The 18,067-nt window shown below is 42.8% G+C and overlaps 1 protein-coding gene across 2 annotated transcripts in view; it reads right to left on the bottom strand.

Annotated features, from left to right (window-relative positions):
* PAK3 (p21 (RAC1) activated kinase 3) overlaps positions 1-18,067 on the bottom strand; it is a 142,822-nt gene that overhangs the window by 102,165 nt on the left and 22,590 nt on the right. Inside the window, exon 1 of one of the 2 annotated variants that reach the window (XM_069942709.1) lies at positions 11,995-12,036. The exons of the other annotated variant lie outside the window; for it this stretch is intronic. The gene's annotated coding sequence lies outside the window, so the exon portion shown is untranslated. Of the gene's footprint in view, positions 1-11,994; positions 12,037-18,067 lie in introns of those variants that run through there. 2 annotated transcript variants of the gene reach the window in all.

The following is an 18,067-nucleotide window of genomic DNA, read 5'->3' as shown; positions in this document are numbered from 1 at the left end:
CAATGCTCTTAAACCAAGTCACAATTTTGAAAAATGGTGAGCTCTTCTTGCAAAACTCTCTCAATCCAAGTTACTCTTAAACCAAGGTACCACTGTGTGTGTATATATTTTTTTCTTTTTTAAGCAAACATTCTGTCTATACCTCCTGTTCCTTCACCAAGCTCCCGATTCTGTGACATCATGGTCCCAGCTCAGAAATGCCTGCTCAGCCAATCAATGGCTGAGGTGTAACACCACTGCAGGGCCATGATGAAACAGGAACTCAGGAGATTCAGGAGCCTGGACAATGAAAGAGCTGCTAAACTGGATTTTCACTGTTGCCTACAGTAACCCTTTAACTCATAATTGGCAGTATGTAAATATTAATAGTTTTCAAAGTTAAAAATCTGTAAACTAAAACACTCCTTTAATGTTTCTGTGCTATTCTGCTATCTACTGAGCTGAACGACTGAGTTTCTATTTAGCTTTGCACTTTTTTTTTTCCTTTTTATTGATTTATCCTGAAAATAAAAAACACAATAAGACAATGAGGCAGAGCTTCACTGGAACTTCCATTCACACTGCACACAAGCTTCTAGTGGCCTTGAACAAATAATTTTCTGCCATTGTGTCCTGTCCGCAGCCTGCTGTAACTAGGCAAGTGGGCTGTAAAGACAACAGACAAGCATAATACAAGGCATACCGCAGATGGGCTTCGAAGACTTGAGATTCTACAAGTCTAAGGCTCTTTTTACACATACAGATAAATCGCTTAAGCGCATGTTTATCAAACAAGAAATTTTTTTCTTTTAAACGGTAGGCGTTTAGACAAGAGGATAAATCAGTTTAAAAATATCGATAATATGAACGTAAATACAGTTGTAACACAATACTGACCCCTGCGAATGACCGGACAGATAGCGTTTACACTCAAAGACTTGGATCAATTAACAATGATTTTGAGGTCAGCTATAACTTTGTCCCTGCACCCATTTTTGACACCCCCACCCCATAATAAGAGACGATATGCACCTGCCCTCTGAAGCAGGAACACAAGCGAAGTGTGTTGGATAATGTGTTTTTAGGGACCTCTAGTGGCAAACATTATGCCTGAAGAAAAGCGTCACCTTCTTGTATTTCCCCTATTCACTTCTTAGCATTATTCCTGGACATAGAAAAAAACACCTGTTCTATCTGGTCTCTTCACAGTTGCATTGTGGGTAAATAACACAAGAAAGCCAACATTTCACAGCAAAAATTTTAGGGATGGGGGAAGTTTTGGTGGCCAAGTGTTTTGCGTCAATGGAAATCTTCCTCTGTCACCCTATCAGCAATTATGTGATGCGAGTGTGGACTTCTAATGGAGCCCATGTAAAGATCCCCCAAGTGTGTAATCTTTGTACTCCTATTAGGACATGCAAGTCCTACTAATACTAAATACTACAAAAGAGTGACATTGTTCTCAATAATGGATGTAATGTCCCATTGTTTTCAAAGGAAGGATAATTGTCAGCTTACACTGTGAATTGTGGTGCATATTGCAGCTTTTTTTATATTGATAGCCTATCCTGGAGGCAAGGCCATTAAGAATAAACCTTTAAAGCTGCCATTTTTGAGCCAAAACTAAAGGCCCTAATACAGAGAGCGATAATTTGCTGAATCAGTCTGATTTTTCAGATTATCCCTCTGTGTAATAAGGACAATGATCAGCCGAAGAAACGATTGGCCGACTGTGTTCTTTCAACATTTTGAAAAATCATCGTCCAGCCGACTGCGCATCACTAGTAATGTGTGTCTGAAGGCTGATAAATGTAAATGTGTAAAAAAAAAAATAATAATAATAAACTTTATACATACCTGTCAGCGGTCCCCAGTGTTCTCCTAGCTTCTCCCTACAGCCGCCACTTGAACTTTTGAGCTGGTCTCTGCAGTGACAGGGTGATCAGCCAATCACTGGCTGCAGCACTGCCCTGTCTGGGCCAGTGATTAGCTGAGCGACCTGCCACTTCAGAGACCAGTTCAGAGGTCCCACTGGTGGCTGCAGGGAGTGGGGAGTGGGCAGAAACAAGAAGAACATCAGGTGGCCAGGTATGTATAAAGTTTTTATTTTACATTTAAGGCAATGGCTGCACGGACATCACTAATTATGTCCATGCAGACCTTGCCTCACTTTCTGCTTCTCCCCACCCCATAGACTTCTATAGAAGGTAAAAATGCCAGAAAAAAAAACATTATGTTTATCAGCAAATCACATGATTTGTATGTAAAAAAAAAGGTCAGGAGATAAAAATGATTATAAAATCATTAAACTAAATCACTGTGCAGAATTGAACTTATCGGACGTGTTTTTGTGTACTAACTAAATGTAAAGGCTCTTTATGTACCATATTTTTTTTCTATTTACTTCTGCAAGGCGTGTTTTATAAATAGATATAATTTTTTTCTTTATTGATTTACACAAGTCACATGACCCATAAGTCATTTTCTATAAACCATCAATAGTGAGGACTCCCACATGTAAGAAGGTGTGGAGAAATGATGTAGTGTGCATGTGGTGACCGGAGATGACGCTGATGACTCACTGAACTCCATTGGGCTAGATTTTTTTTTCTAACCACTGTCTGCACAAATGCAATGGTTGCCATGGAAACACAGGCGTCTTCTTCTTAATGAGCGCATAACCTGAGCATGCCCAATTAGTATAAGTGCCGGGAACCTGCACCGGGGCTGACTGGGCTTCAGTCCCCCAGGACCAGTAACAAGCTGGAATTTATTCAGGTAGCTGCTAATGGCAGGTAAGTCCTTCTAATGTCTTAAGTAAACTATGGCTTCTAATGAAGAGCAGAATATCCACACACTTATTATAGATGACTTAACATCACCTATACCACACCATTCAAGATGATCGATGACTAGCCTTCCTAGTGGTTAATTGGAATATAAAGAGAGAGACAGAGAGAGAGGTACCTTGGTATAAGAGTAACTTGGATTGAGAGCGTTTTGGTTTAAGAGCTCACAGTTTTTCAAAACTGTAACTTGGTGTAAGAGCATTGCTTTGGTTTAAGAGCTCCCTGTACTGGGTGTGAGGGCGAGTGGGGGAGGGGCATGGTCTACATAGCGGGGTCTACAGCCCGGTACTCTGACTCATAAAGTCTCCATCTTCCAAAATCATAGCAGATCCACTTCAGGCTGGGGCTTACATCAGGGGCCAGGACTGTGGAGGTAATCCCATAGCTGTAACCACTCTCTTCCTGGACAGAGTGTGCTGCTATACTGTGCCTACATCTGCCCTGCTCATTCCTTTATGCTCCCTGCAGTCTGTCAGCCCTTGTGTTTCCTATCCTCTCTATTCCTGCTATAATGTGCCTGCACTTACACTCAGCCATTCACACTGCTGTACAGAAAAGTTTATGTTACTGTCCCCCTGCACAGCTCTGTGATTCTCACTTACTGACTGGTCCATGCTGAACACACACCCCTTCCCCCATTGCTGTCATGCGACCACACAGACCTCTGACAGCAGCCCTGCTTCTCTATTCTAGCCTGTTGTACAACGCTACTGCATTATGGGGATCTGCAGCTCCATCCTGTATCTACAAACTGCTGCAGTTTTTTTCAGGTTTATGCACTTTCTATACATTATATACACCACATGATGATTGCTATACTGTGCAGTAACTTTTATTCTAAATAAAAAATCATTTTTGAGGTGTGGAACCAATTGTCTGGATATAAGTGATTTCTTATGGGAAAATTTGCTTTGGTTTAAGAGTAAATTTGGATTACAAGCACTGTCCTGGAATATATATATATATATATATATATATATATATATATATATATATATACACACATATACACACACACACACACACACACACACACATCCCTACTAGAGATAAGTGAACCTTGAGCACACTCAGGTTGCGGTACTTGATTACTGATGGCTGCAAAAGGTCGATGCAGCCCTAGCGAGTCCTGGAAAACATAGAGGCGGTCATAAGCCATCTCTAATCCCTACCATCAAATTCAAAGTCAACATATTTAACGCGAAAAAAAACAAAACTGACGCATTTGAATGAATTTTGCTCCGCTGCATGGGTAAGGATTTCCGCAAGCTCCATTTAATTAATAGGACGGACGGACAGATATGCTTATTTCCTTAGGGTAGGGCAGCGACCATGGCACAATAGACATAGCCAAAGATCACAGCGTCATGTGACTGCATTCGCTGGATTTCTGGCAACTACTGGTCATGGTTAGAGCAGTTTGTGTGCTGCAACTTAGAGGGGTATTTCTCCCCCCAAAAAATAAAAATAAAAATTTGCATTAATACATTGCCCACTAGAGATGAGCGAGCCGGGTTCGGGTTCGAGTCAATCCGAACCCGATCGTTGGGCATTTGATTAGCGGTGGCTTCTAAACTTGGATAAAGCTCTAAGGTTGTCTGGAAAACATGGATACAGCCAATGACTATATCCATGTTTTCCACATAGCCTTAAGGCTTTATCCAACTTCAGCAGCCACCGCTAATCAAATGCAGAAAGTTTGGGTTCGGATGGACTCGAGCATGCTCGAGGTTCACTCATCTCTATTGCCCACCCACAGCTTTCCATCTTTCCAATATCAATTTATTATGGATTCTGCACAGTTTTCCTGTCATCCAGATGCATTCTCCCCCACCAAACGCATAGAATCATCACATCTCAGTCCAACCCGTCACCACTCCCTGCTCCTGGCCCCCACCCTCCGTGTCAGGATCATGTGTCCTCTGTCTCTTCAATTGGCTGGGTTTAGCGATTCTAACCCAGCCCACTGAAGTGAGGGAGGACACTGAGACAATGAGAGCTGCTGCTGATCACTGTTTCCCTTCCTCCCAGCGGCCCCCCACACTGTGCCCCCTCATTGTGATGCCCCCCCCGAAAAGTGCGGGCCCTCGAAGACAGAAGACGTTTTTAAAAAAACTTGTAACTATAGAACAGAAGCAGCTAGAAAGATGGGAGACGGCTCAAAATACTCAGGGGTACTTGGTGAGTTTTTTTTTTATCTCTTGAGGGGGAATACCCCTTTAAGGTATCTGTGCAGTCTAGCTTTAGGGTGGGCCCACATGTGACAGAGATTGGCTCATATCCATGTCAAATGATGTAATGGTGTGTTTACACATAAGAGAATTATCTGACAGATTTATGAAGCCAAAGCCAGACTATAAACAGACTGTAAACAGAGATCTGGTCATAAAGGAAAAGACTTAGATTTCTCCTCTTTTCAAATCCATTCCTGGCTTTGGCTTAAAAAGTCTGTCAGATAAATCTGTCTGTGTAAACGCCATTACAATGTTGTGGATTTGTTGAGGATTTCACTGAAATGCTGTGGATTTTTAAATATTTACTGTCAGTCAATGTGTGCTCTAGACATGCCTGCAGCTTACGGATAAGGCCTCTTTCGCACATCCATTTATTCTGTCCACATTTGCAGACCACCTATATATTTGGACCTATTCAGTTCTATGACCCTATATACATATCCGTACATATATATAAATCCGTGTTTGGGCCATGATCCATGCCACACACACAAAAAAAAACAAAAAACGGGCAAGCTGTTGTGTGGCACATAGTTGCTGCACAGATGACTTATTCTTATGAACAGATCTGTGCAAATGCAAATGGTTATGGATGCACATCCGCAGTACTGTCTGTAGTTGTGGGTCTGTGGCTATGGACAGGACTACGGATGTGTGAATCGGGACTAGGATTTGTAAAAGTTTTTGTTTGCATTATTGCTACAGCCAGTATATGGCACATTTGCATACAACACATTAGAAATTTGTGGTGGATTCACTGTGGCCACATCTGTGGTAAAAATATACAGAAATATACAGCCTTGCCGTTTGGGTACATTCATAGATGTATGATTTGCTGATGAGGTGCTGGAAAATCTGCAACTGTGAACTGGAAGTCACAAAGGATGAAGTCTGTTGCAATGCTGTATAACCATCCTGCTCTCACCATAAAGCTGACATGCCTCTTGCACTGAATGAACTAATGGCTGTTTAAACAACAGTTGTCTAATTTCTGCGGTGCTCTTCAGATCTACCTACTCTGACAATCTGACGCCAGAGCGCTGCTGTCAGGGGTCAGCTCAGGGGGAGGCCAGGTGCTCATACACCTTTAGGTTACAAACCCACTTGCCGGATCTGCAGCGAGTCTCCTTGCTGCGTTTTTGCAGCGAGACTCGCGGCAGATCCTGGCCCTATACTCTCAATAGCAGAGAAACTCGCAGCAGGGATGTACATCCCTGCTGCGATTTTTTCTGCAGCCCGCCCCATTAACCCCCCGGCCGCCGGACATTATACATTACCGGGTCCCCGTTCCTGCTTGCTTCGGGGCAAGCAGGAGCGGGGACCTGGTAATGTTCATCCTGCCCGCCCCCCTGCAGCCCCGATCGCCCCGCAGCCCTTGGCCGCACGATCGCCTGCAGCCCCCCAGCCCCCGGCCGCACGATCACCCGCAGCTCCGCAGCCCCCGGCCGCATGATCGCCCGCAGCCCCCGGCTGCACGATCGCCCGCTGGGGGTGATCGTGCGGCCGGGGGCTGCGATGCTGGGGGCGATCGTGAGGTCGGGGGCTGCAGGGCTGGGGGCGATCGTGCGGCCGGGGGCTGCGGGCGATATACATTACCTGATCCCAGCTCCTGCTTGCTTCAGCGGCTCCCGGCACGTTCCGCCCGGCCAATCAGTGCGCTGCCCCGCCGCAGCGCACTGATTGGCCGGGCGGGCCGTGAAGACACCGGGAGCCCCGAAGCAAGCAGGTACGGGGACCCGGTAATGTATAATGTCCGGCGGCCGGGGGGTTAATGGGGCGGGCTGCAGACAAAATCGCAGCAGGGATGTACATCGCTGCTGCGAGTTTCTCTGCTATTGAAAGTATAGGGCCAGGATCTGCAGCGAGTCTCGCTGCAAAAACGCAGCAAGGAGACTCGCTGCAGATCCGGCAAGTGGGTTTGTAACCTTAATAGTTCTTGTAGAGTGGAATACTCTACTGCCAGATGCATCTAGGGGAGTCTTACCTCCCTTGAGAATAAGGGCTCTATTACACGGAATGATTATCGTTCCAAAAAAACGTTAGATTGTTTAGATTTGACCGATAATCATTTAGTGTAATAGCAGACAACGATTAAATGACCAACTAAAAATCGTTGGTCGTTTGATAGAATTGGGATCTATTTTTATCATTGATCGCTTGTAAATCGTTCACATGTAATAAGACGTTCGGTCATTCGCAGTAACGACAACAGGACGACTGCAAGAACGATTATAAGTAACGATCATCATTCCATGTAATTGGGTGAACGATATCAGGTTGTTTGCCATAGCGGTCGTTTGAGATCGATTACCGCTGATCGTCGAAAAATCACTTTGTGTAATAGTACCCTAAGAGGCAGGGCATTGAAATTCAAAATGCCTGATCTTTTTTTCTCCCATCATCATCTGTTAGAGACGAAATATAGGCCTATGAATAGTGTCTACATTTGGGTCAAAACTCATGACCAGGACATAGCTAATAGTTAATACTTGACCATGTTCAGGCCATTGAAATAAATGGGGCCCATGCCTGTCCATGCATGGATATGTTAACATGCTTTTTTTTACATTTTGTCAATGTAACGGTGCCTCGGACAGGACAAAGGTGAATCTGGCCTTATTCCCACCAAATTAGATACTTACTATGGCACTGTATAGAGACTGTAGTGGCACTGTACAGAACTTCCTAGCACTGTTACTTGGCTTTTATTAGACACTTATTAAAGAGCTGAATGATGCTATTGTTTCAGTCCAGACTACCGCTGGTTATTTACACACTATAAAATGGGAGAGGACGAAGGCTCCACTGGAAATGCTTTGCCTAAAGGCGTCCACAGACCTTGATCCGGCCTTGCCCACAGCACATATTATATTACAAAAATAAAAATATTCTGGCCTGGCAGTACAAATAACGTTCTTGAAGGTTTGTAGACAACAGGAATGAGACTATTTGTCTATGGAGTGTAACTAAGAGGTTTGCTGGAACCTGAGCAGTTGATAGCAGCTGTCAGTTTCTCTGCCATTACCAGCAGCACCAATGGACCTGAACAGATGACTTCCATAACCCACGGACGAAAAACTGCTTGTTCCCATGGACAAAGCTCTATTCTGCTGCTCCTGTGACCGTAAGTCTAAGGTAACCTGAGAACTAACAGTACGAGGGGTTCTCTGGAATTGGAATGTCAATCATCCCGGGCTATAGCGAGACTGTAATGTATCAGCATCTGGAGTCAGCTGGACAGTCGGACATGTGAGATCCAGCTATGACTAATAATGAAACCCAGTACACATTCCTATTCTTCAATGAACACTAAGCCTTTGGCCCCTGACCCTTTGTAGAAGCATTTTTATTATAGAGATTGTTTTCTACCTCAGACTGTAGCTGCCAGCCCATGTGTTCCGTTATATACGGTCTGGTGAGATCTCCGGCTTTCCCATGGTGAGTACTGCACACACATACAAATACGAGTATCCTGTAATCATTAGTATAATTTATGTAAACAAACTACCTCACTGAGACAGCATATTAATGGGGTTTCCTGTTTTTTTCTCATTCTTATTCGCTTTGGAAGTCTAAAATCCTCTACTCTGGGTCCACTCTGACAGAGTGGACGCTCAGCTACCTCTTCCCCTCCCTTTGTAGTCACAAGACATGTGATCTCTTCTCTGGGGCCCAGATTAGCTATTAACTTGGTAACCCAACCCCCAGGAGAGATTATATACATCATCTCCATGCACCTGTGCTGCTTCCATAGACTTACATGTGTCCCTGAGCCTAGGTTTCTGTAATATGAAAAGTTTTAGTTCTATCTCTGCTTGCTGTCAGGGAATGCAGTCATATGTACCTGTCTTTGTGGCTCAGCTCTGCATATTGTAAGTGTTATATATGTTATTTGAGTCTGGATGGAACTACAATGTTTTAATTTACAGTCAGGAAGCAGAGATCTAAACCTACACTACACCCTTCACCCCTGGTAAACAGATGCCCGTAATGCAACAGATAGCTACACCATGTGCACATCTGCTCTGCTACATTGTCAGCTAGTATGGAATACATACTGGGGTGATGGGATGCAAAAATAGTGAAAAAAAATATTCCTGTGTTTACTGTGCAATAGTAATAACAGCAATGGGCAGGAAAGAAAGCTACGGGGGTGAGTATGCAAATGGACCAATCAGGGAAATGCATGATGGTAGTGCTTTATAAGAAAAAAATAAAAACAGTACATACTCCAAGCACACCGCTTAATTATTGGGATATGTTCACATGTTCAGATGTGTTGATGAAAGTTTGGGCAAGGATTTTACACCTAAATTCTTAAAGCAAATGTACCATCAGGTACATTCGCTTTAAGTGTAGCATATCAATAGAACGGCGCTGGTGCAGGGAAGCCAATGCCGCAGCCCTTTTTTTGAACCGCCGCCCGGTTCCTGCGCATGGCGCCCATCTATTGCGGGCATCAGCCCAGGCTAAAGCACTGAAGGCGGGCCATTCCGCCCCCGGTGGGAGTAAATCCCCGCTCCTCTGTGAAGCGGCTCCATCTATTCTAATTGAGCCGCATGATAGGCCGGCCCGCCTTCAGTGCTTCAGCCTAAGCCGGTGCCTGGGAATAGAACGGTGCTGGGCAGCGGTTAAAAAAAAAAAAAAAAAGGACCGCAGCACCGTCTTCCCCACACCACCGCCATTTTATTGATATGCTACACTTAAGCGAATGTACCTGATGGTACGTTTGCTAGGGGTAGTGCGGCGCTCAGCAATTATTCACAGAAAAACACACATTACCCCCCGCACGTGTACCCGGAAGTGTGGTGCGCTATACATACCTGATCCATGTCGACCGACCCCGTCCGCCATCTTCTTCAAAGACGTCATCTTCGGGAGGCTGGCCGACCCGCTCCTGCCGGCCCCCCTCTGCCGCGTCATAACTGTGCTCAGCCGCGATTGGCTGAGCACAGTTATGCTCAGCCAATCGCGGCTGAACAGCTGATGACGCTGCAGAGGGGGGCCCGCATGCGGGACGGCTGCAGCAAGTTGTCCGGCCTCCCGAAGATTGCATCGACAGAAGACGAGGGTCGACACGTGTCAGGTATGTATATCGCACCACACTTCCGGGTACACGTGCGGGGGTGGGGGGACACGGGAAGGGGGCGATTCACAGACATAACATACATTACAAAGTTGTATAATGTGAGCGCCGCACTACCCCTTTAAGATAATATTATGCCACTGAAAAAAAAAATCTTCGGGTTTGATGATTAAAAGTGCCTGATTTGGATGTCAGCACAGGGTAATACTAAGCACAATAAAGTTAAACTGCTGTGTGTTTTTCCCCCCAAATAAGAAACATTTAACCTTCCCACTGCAACAGATAATAGCGGGGTTCATAACGCACCAATGCCTGTAATAGAAACCTTTGCTGTCAGAAGAGATAAATAACATCTCTGCACCTTTGCCAGGGGCTGAGCTGTGTGAAGAATTAAAGTAACTGTGTGGAAGGCGCAGGCTGAGTCTTAGTAAAACTGGCATTGCCACACAAGGGAGCAGGCACTGTCTGATGATGTCAAGCAATTGTCTGAAAAATAAAACAGACACGCATTGTGTTTTGCATTTCATGCGGCTGCTGCTGTGTACCCGGGAACAGAAATGTCTTTTACTGGCAGGACAAAGGTGTACTTCACTGGCATGGTGCACAGCTGCAACACAAAGAGCAGGGCAGGTGAAAGACAGTGTCAGCCCAAAGAAGGGTGGAGAAAACTTAGAAAGACATAGACATTAAAAAAAAACCTTGATAACATGAACATTTTTCTTCTTTATAGGGTAGACTTGACCAAAAATCTAATGGCAATGCCTAGCTTCAGAATCTATACCATACCTAAATGCCAAAGAGGTTTACACTAGAGCAACATGGCAGACTGCTGGGTGCGACCCAGTGGAGATACTGTTCTAACAACATTATGCAGTTTATATATTACAGGACATATCCAGCCACAGCCACCGGGGGTGCCCTAACAGGACTTACATGTCTAACCAAGCTTGCTTCTCAAAGGTATCTGGCTCGTGTTGGCTCAATTCTGCCAATGCAGCTTAAAAATTGAGTAGCCTTCAAAAGAAAGCAGCAGTTTGGCTATGCTCACCCACACTATTTCTGGCCAGCTAACAATGCATGGGTAAAAGTATATGTTACAGCACTATTTTCAGACCTGAACCCCATTTATTACACCTTAATTAGGCTGGGTTCACACTACGTATATTTTAGTCAGTATTGTGGTCCTCATATTGCAACCAAAACCAGGAGTGGATTAAAAACACAGAAAGGCTCTGTTCAAACAATGTTGAAATTGAGTGGATGGCCGCCATATAACAGTAAATAACTGCCATTATTTCAATATAACAGCCGTTGTTTTAAAATAACAGCAAATATTTGCCAATAAATGGCGTCCATCCACTCAATTACAACATTATGTGAACAGAGTATTTCTGTGCTCTCAATCCACTCCTGGTTTTGGTTGCTATGAGGACCTTACATGAGGACCAAATACAGCCTCAAATATACGTAGTGTGAACATAGCCTAGGATGATCTATTATTTCTTTTTAAAGCACCCATGATTCCAGAGCGCTATCTAGACACCCATACCTTTATGCAAACCACCTACTATTAGTAACAAGGCAGTAAATACACTGCAATAGCTATGGGCAGCCCTACAGACACATTTTGTATTATTCACAGTCCTACACAATGGACATGCTTTGCATTTTCATCAACTGATCTGCAGCAGATCCCCATTGTATGAACCCTAGAAGAAGTGTTCATGTACACAGCTAGCAACATAGGTATATCATACCCTTTCACTAAAAGGAAAAAAAAGTGTGACATCTATATAATAATTTGGAGAAAATACATTCAATTTAAAAGAATAAATAAATAAATTACCTGGTCAACAAGCAGCATTATGCAGAGCCCCAAGTGTATCACGTCCTGGGGATATTTGATTAAACTGTGAACATCGAGGAAGTAGAACTGTGTAAAGTATTAAAAGGAACATGTCTATTACAACACTTAGTAATACCGGATAGAGTTTGTTTCCGGGGGAAGCCAGCATTGTGCACACTATAGGAAGGATCTCTTTCCTTCTGTTCCATTCATTTTTAGCTTTAGTGTCCCTTTAAAAAAACAACCAGTAACATCACTCCCTACAATAACTGCACATGGTTAGGGAAATGGTCCCATCTGCATTACTTTATGGGCCCATCTATCAGCAAGTTCTGACTGGACGATAAATCATAAAGAGCAGATAAAGTCAGAGCCCCATAACAGTTTCCTCTTTACTCGCAGTACTTTCTCACTTCTAAAAACTACTTCTCAATTCTGCAAGCTTACTCACACTTGTCTGCCATTATAAGGAACTAACATCTTCTGAGGAAAGCATTGCCACAGTCTTCATACATCTATGCACCAGACGGTTCCTGTATATACATTACTTGCAGACAGACACATCTAACAATGCTGATCTGCTGGTAGACAGTCCAACACTTATTACAATGCAGCAGGTCAGCCATGAAATGCTACATGAGTAATAGAAACCTTTGCCTATAATGGACAGAACTTTTATCCAAGGCTGGGATTAGATGACAGTCTCAGCCATGACCCAAAAATGCCCTCAGTAGTGATCATGCATCATTATATAGTAAGTGAATGGGGTCATGTTGTGACCCCCAAGTGGCTACGACAGTGACCCATAAAAAATTAATCTCACCCAAAAATGCAGCGTAGCCCTGATCTAATTGTATTCACAAGTATTACCAGTGGATGTTTATATTTTGTTTTTGTGGACATAATGCTGCAGATTTGTGTGTGGATTTGGGGACAGTTATGTTCATATATTTTCCACATTAAGTGGTTGAGATTCTGGAAATACCAACCAGCACATGGCAAAAGAGACTGACTGGCATACACTGGGCCGGCGTGTATCAACAAGCCCGAAAGAATATTCAGCCCAGCGTACATTTGTTTTTTTTAGGGCCCAACTTATGCCACTATGTGTATGTCAGAGACTTCTATAAGGGAAGTAGGTCAAGGTAGGTTGTATATCTACAACAGAACCAAAAAGAACAGGGATTGTATTAAGCGGCAGTTTGTATGTGTGACTGTCACTTTATTGATTCTCTATAGCAGTGCTTCTCAAACTGTGAGGCGGGCCTTACCAGTGAGGCGCCCCCTAGTTGTTGGTGAGGCCCAGGTGGGGAGCCAGTTTTCACAAAAGTAACCTATGATCTGTACAGTCCTTTAGCTGTTTGAAAAATGTCCATTTTAACAACATTATTCATTTATTTTGTAATTGCTTTATTAGCTAAAGCTTCGGCTGTCCAGACAAGATGGGGATTATAGTTTTGCAACAGCTGGAGGGCTGAAGGTTCACCATCCCTGTTTTAGGGTACGTGCACATGGTGTAGTGTCAGTTTTTAGTTGTAAGTAGGATTCCAATATGGACTATTCTATGCCCTGCATTTGCACCATGCATTCTGTGAGAAAGGTGTGTAGAATAGGTGACCTGTCCCCGTGTTGAAATCATTGCTTTAAAAAAAAAAAAAAAAGAAAATGCTGTGAGATCCCAACTTACCGCTTCCCAGCCTTTAAGAGAAAGTTAACAGATTTGACAATGTGTATTACACAGTAAAGGTTTTACCAAAGTTTTTTTCCAAGTCACTTGGCTGCATCTGAAATGCACTAAACACTGTAATACTGCCTTTTGCAAGTTATCAAAGTGACAGTCAAGAAAGATATTGTCAAATATTTTCTGCTTCACAAAAACTGTAACGAAAAGACAACTTCATAGGAAAGGTAGCTTTTATAGGTCAATGAAAAGTGACAGGTCTGTCTCTCTGAGATAGTCTTCTTGTATCTCTACCCCAGCCCTCGTACATCACAAGGAGCCCAACCATAGAAAAATTTTCTTTCAATCTACTCTCTCTGACAAGGCAAATTTATTGAAAAAAAAAAAAGAATCGGTTATGTTGCAGCTGATTGAACAGAAAACCTTTATAAAGAGAAATATCATTAAATGGGGTGAGGAATGCTTGCTGTTAGAGTCCTATACCATGATATAAGGACTGGCACCCTGTTTTTCATTTACAGAGTTTAAGTTCGATGAAAAATGTCGGCTGATCGTTGTATTTCAACATGTTCAAGATGAAAGACAACAATAGCAAAGATCTGCAGCCTTTGTCCTGTGTAATAGACCGCCGCTATCTCCTATGGGCTGCCCGGACGATCTTAAGATCATACAGGGAGCCCCTCCCATAGCTCCCCACACTTACCCGCTCGCTGTAGGAGCAAGCTTGCTCTTGCTCCCTCCAATCGCACTGTGTAATAGGGGCTTTAGAGGCTTGTATACCTGGCACAGCTTTGGAGCCTGTACTGCCTCCATGTGCTGCCATACAGGATCTGTTGGGGGTGGAATACCTCAGGTCAGGGGCAGAACACCTCCATAACTACAGTACATAATCCAATATACTTGTTTGGTCTCACCTTGTTTGAACCAAACTGCACTGAAAATGTAATATTTGGCAGATTTGGATGGTAATATTTGGATGGGACTACCCCTTTAATGAACAAATAGCAGGTCTAAGCAAGTCCTTAAAGGGGATAAGCTTACTCAGCATAAATAAGGATTACCATGAAAATAATAACCTGCAACACACGAGGGGGGCTCTACTAATTCCTTTACCTTTGACAACAAGAAAATCCATTCTGGCCCCTAGAGCCATGCCATTTGAAATACTTTAAGGATATATTCATTATACAGTTTTTTTAAAGCTCAATTAGAGCTTCAAAATGGGCAATTTTCAGGCTTAAACATCCAAAAATGTTTAGACATTTTTTGCATTTGGTGGATTTTGGTCCTTTTGTTGCTATTTTTTTGGCCATATTTCAGATGTCTGTAGACTACTGTCTGTTTTCAAGTTAGATTTTAGGACTCTTTGGGGATGTTTACTTCCCAAATTACAGTCATTTTGCCACAGCCAAAAAGAAAATCCGGGATACCTAAAGTGTTACTGCCATTTACACAACCTTTTCACATGTCACACATACATGTTAAAAGTCTAGATTGGTTGGTGTCTCAGTACTGAGACCCCTCTGATCATTAGTTATAGCTGGGAGAAGTGTGCTCAATCCGGTTAATGGCAGAAGACTGGTTCCATCATAAGTCTAAAGAGTCCATTGCCTGCAATCAGTTGTATTGAGACCCTGACCAATATAAACTTTTGACATGTCTGTGCAACATGTTAAAAGTTTATTTAAGTGACATTAACACTTTAATTTTATGGCTCTAACAATTATGACCACACAATTAAAGTGTATGGGAATGCTCTGCTGTCTTTTCCATTGATTTGAGTTGAATTTTTTAAAGCCATAAAACATCTGTGTGTGAACCTGTTTCCAGTAGAAAATAAAGGGTGTGAGAACAGAGACCTCTGAAAGTCCCTTCCTATATAACCTCAAAAATTGAAAGCCATTAGTGGATAACTAAAGAACACAAAATGTTCCCCTTTTGGGCTAGGTTAAGACACAATTTTTTTTGTCTATTCGTTGTTGGTCTTTTTGGACGTCCGTCACTTTGAGGCCAAATAACAACCGTTATTTTGAAAGCATGGACGTCATTGTGAAATAGTAGACATTAAACAGACATCCACTAAAAGAACATAATTGTTCCCACAATATGTTCCAGAAATGGGAGCATAGCCTTACCAAGACATAGTATAGCTATAGTAACAGAGACACCAGGACAAACTGCAGGAAGTGGCGACAAGCTTATATCACAGCTTATTCTCCCTTTTCTATCAGCCGCACTTCTCAAGTACCCTAACTATACTTCCTTTAATCTTATCTGGATTTCTTTTGCAATAGTCATCATTACTATAAAATCATCTCTTAAGAGACATGTAGTTGCACAATACAGAACTCATACAGTAGGTGTAGCTAGAATATGTGGCACAAGGATACTGGGGAAAACCAGATGTCAGCATAGAAACATTCATTAAACATAGCTAGTAACATATAAACATGGCTGTCTTTTAGTTGTAGCCTTCAGCCTGCAGGCTTAAAGGGGAACTCCAGGTAGAGGTTAAAAAAATGAAAACTTCTGCAGAAGCATATAGCATTACTTACCTGTCTATCCCAGTTTTGAAACTACCAAAAATCCATTTGTTTGGGGGTTTTGTTCTGTTTTGTGTTTCTGTCCTTCCTGGTTGAGCAGTTCCCAGAATGCAATGCTTTCCCTCAGCTGATCATTACAGTCCCCCACCCATCACAATCCGCAAAATTAGTGCTGCACCTGCTTCTGGCCATTCAGAGATGGTGGATCACTCAAGAGATTGGGGGATTCAGCCAAGCCTCCCGTGACATCACACCCTGCCCCCTGTCTGCATCATCAGCCTGTGCTCAGCAAACCCACAATGTGAGACAGAGGCATGGAAGATTTGTCTCCTAAGGTGGGAAAGCAGAAGGAGCAGGAGACAATGTGAATTGGCACATGGTTTTATTAAATATGGTCCTTAGATTAATAGAACCTAAAATATGTTGCTGAATAACATTTATAAAATTCATATAAAAACGAAGTTATAAAATTTTAATAGATTTTTTTTCAAGCTGGAGTGGTACATTTTTTCCGACTCCTGCCAAATCTAGCTCCGACTCCACAGCCCTGATTGCTAGCAACAAAACTAATCAAGAACTGATGCACTAGCTGCTGATTTGTGGATACATTGGCTAAGGGCCCTTTTACACAGAAAGATTATCTGCCAAAGATTTCAAGCCAAAGCCAGGAATGGATTTAAAAAGAGGAGAAATCTCAGTCTTTCCTTTATGACCTGATCTCTGTTTATAGCCTGTTCCTGGCTTTGGCTTCAAATCTTAGGCAGATAATTTGTCAGACAATCTTTCTGTGTAAATGGACCCTAATGGTGCGTTTACACAGACAGATTTATCTGACAGATCTTTGAAGCCAAAACCAGAAACAAAACTATAAACAGCGATCAGGTCATAAATAAAAGACTGGGATCTATCTTCTTTTCAAATCCATTCCTGGCTTTGGCTTCCAAAATCTGTCAGATAAATCTTTCTGTGTAAACGCACCCTTAGGGTCAATTTATAGAGAAAGAGGACCCTAAGAGGACCCTAAGGGAGGGATGCTCAGTGTCCCTCCAGTGCCCTGTGTCCCTCAGTGTCCCTGTGCCATCATCCTCTCCAGCAGCCACAGGCCGCACAGCTCTGGGAGTCGGGTGGTGACATCCCCATTTTATCCAGGAAGTGAAGCCTTGATGCAGTGATGAAGTGCAGGGAAAAAAAGCACTTTATGTGCATTCCCGTAATAAGTGTACATTGGTGATTTGTATAACTTTTGGGGGACAATACAATACTTTAATAAAAATTTTCGCCGGACTTCTCCTTTAATCATTGGGTATGCATTTCATTCACCATACAACACATAAAAGATACAGAAGTGCAAGCATTCCAGCACGCTGCATCTGAAGTCTTGGTTGCCCTAGCTGCATCATGTCTACCTCCGCACAACAACATAGCTCTACAGAAGCTGACAGCGGAGCCAATTGCCATCTATCACATTATTAGTTACCGATGCTCAGCCATTTAAAATGTTGTGGCCTGATCAGCAGGAGACATTTATGGCAACTAGGGAATGTCCTTTCTGAAGCAGATGGTCTAAAGGATTGCTTAGCATTATGGGTCATTGCCCTAGTATGGAGGCACAAGAAAATTAGCAGGTTCCAAGATCCCCAGAAGTAAAGATATGTTAACTTTCACTTGAACCAATACAGAATACACAGAAAGGAGAGTCTTCTGTGCAATTGGATGTAATACAGCATGCTAAACAAAAATAAGAATATACTACAAATATAGAAAAAAGAAAATTATGTCTCTTTTATTAAGTTTTGAGAATGACACAAATATTATAATTTCACATGATCTGCTGCCCTCTGTTTTTTAT

This window comes from Dendropsophus ebraccatus, chromosome 10, assembly GCF_027789765.1.
Source record: "Dendropsophus ebraccatus isolate aDenEbr1 chromosome 10, aDenEbr1.pat, whole genome shotgun sequence".
Classification (NCBI taxonomy): domain Eukaryota; kingdom Metazoa; phylum Chordata; class Amphibia; order Anura; family Hylidae; genus Dendropsophus; species Dendropsophus ebraccatus.
Note: the sequence above shows the minus strand (reverse complement) of the source record. Positions and strands in the feature narration are given on the sequence as shown.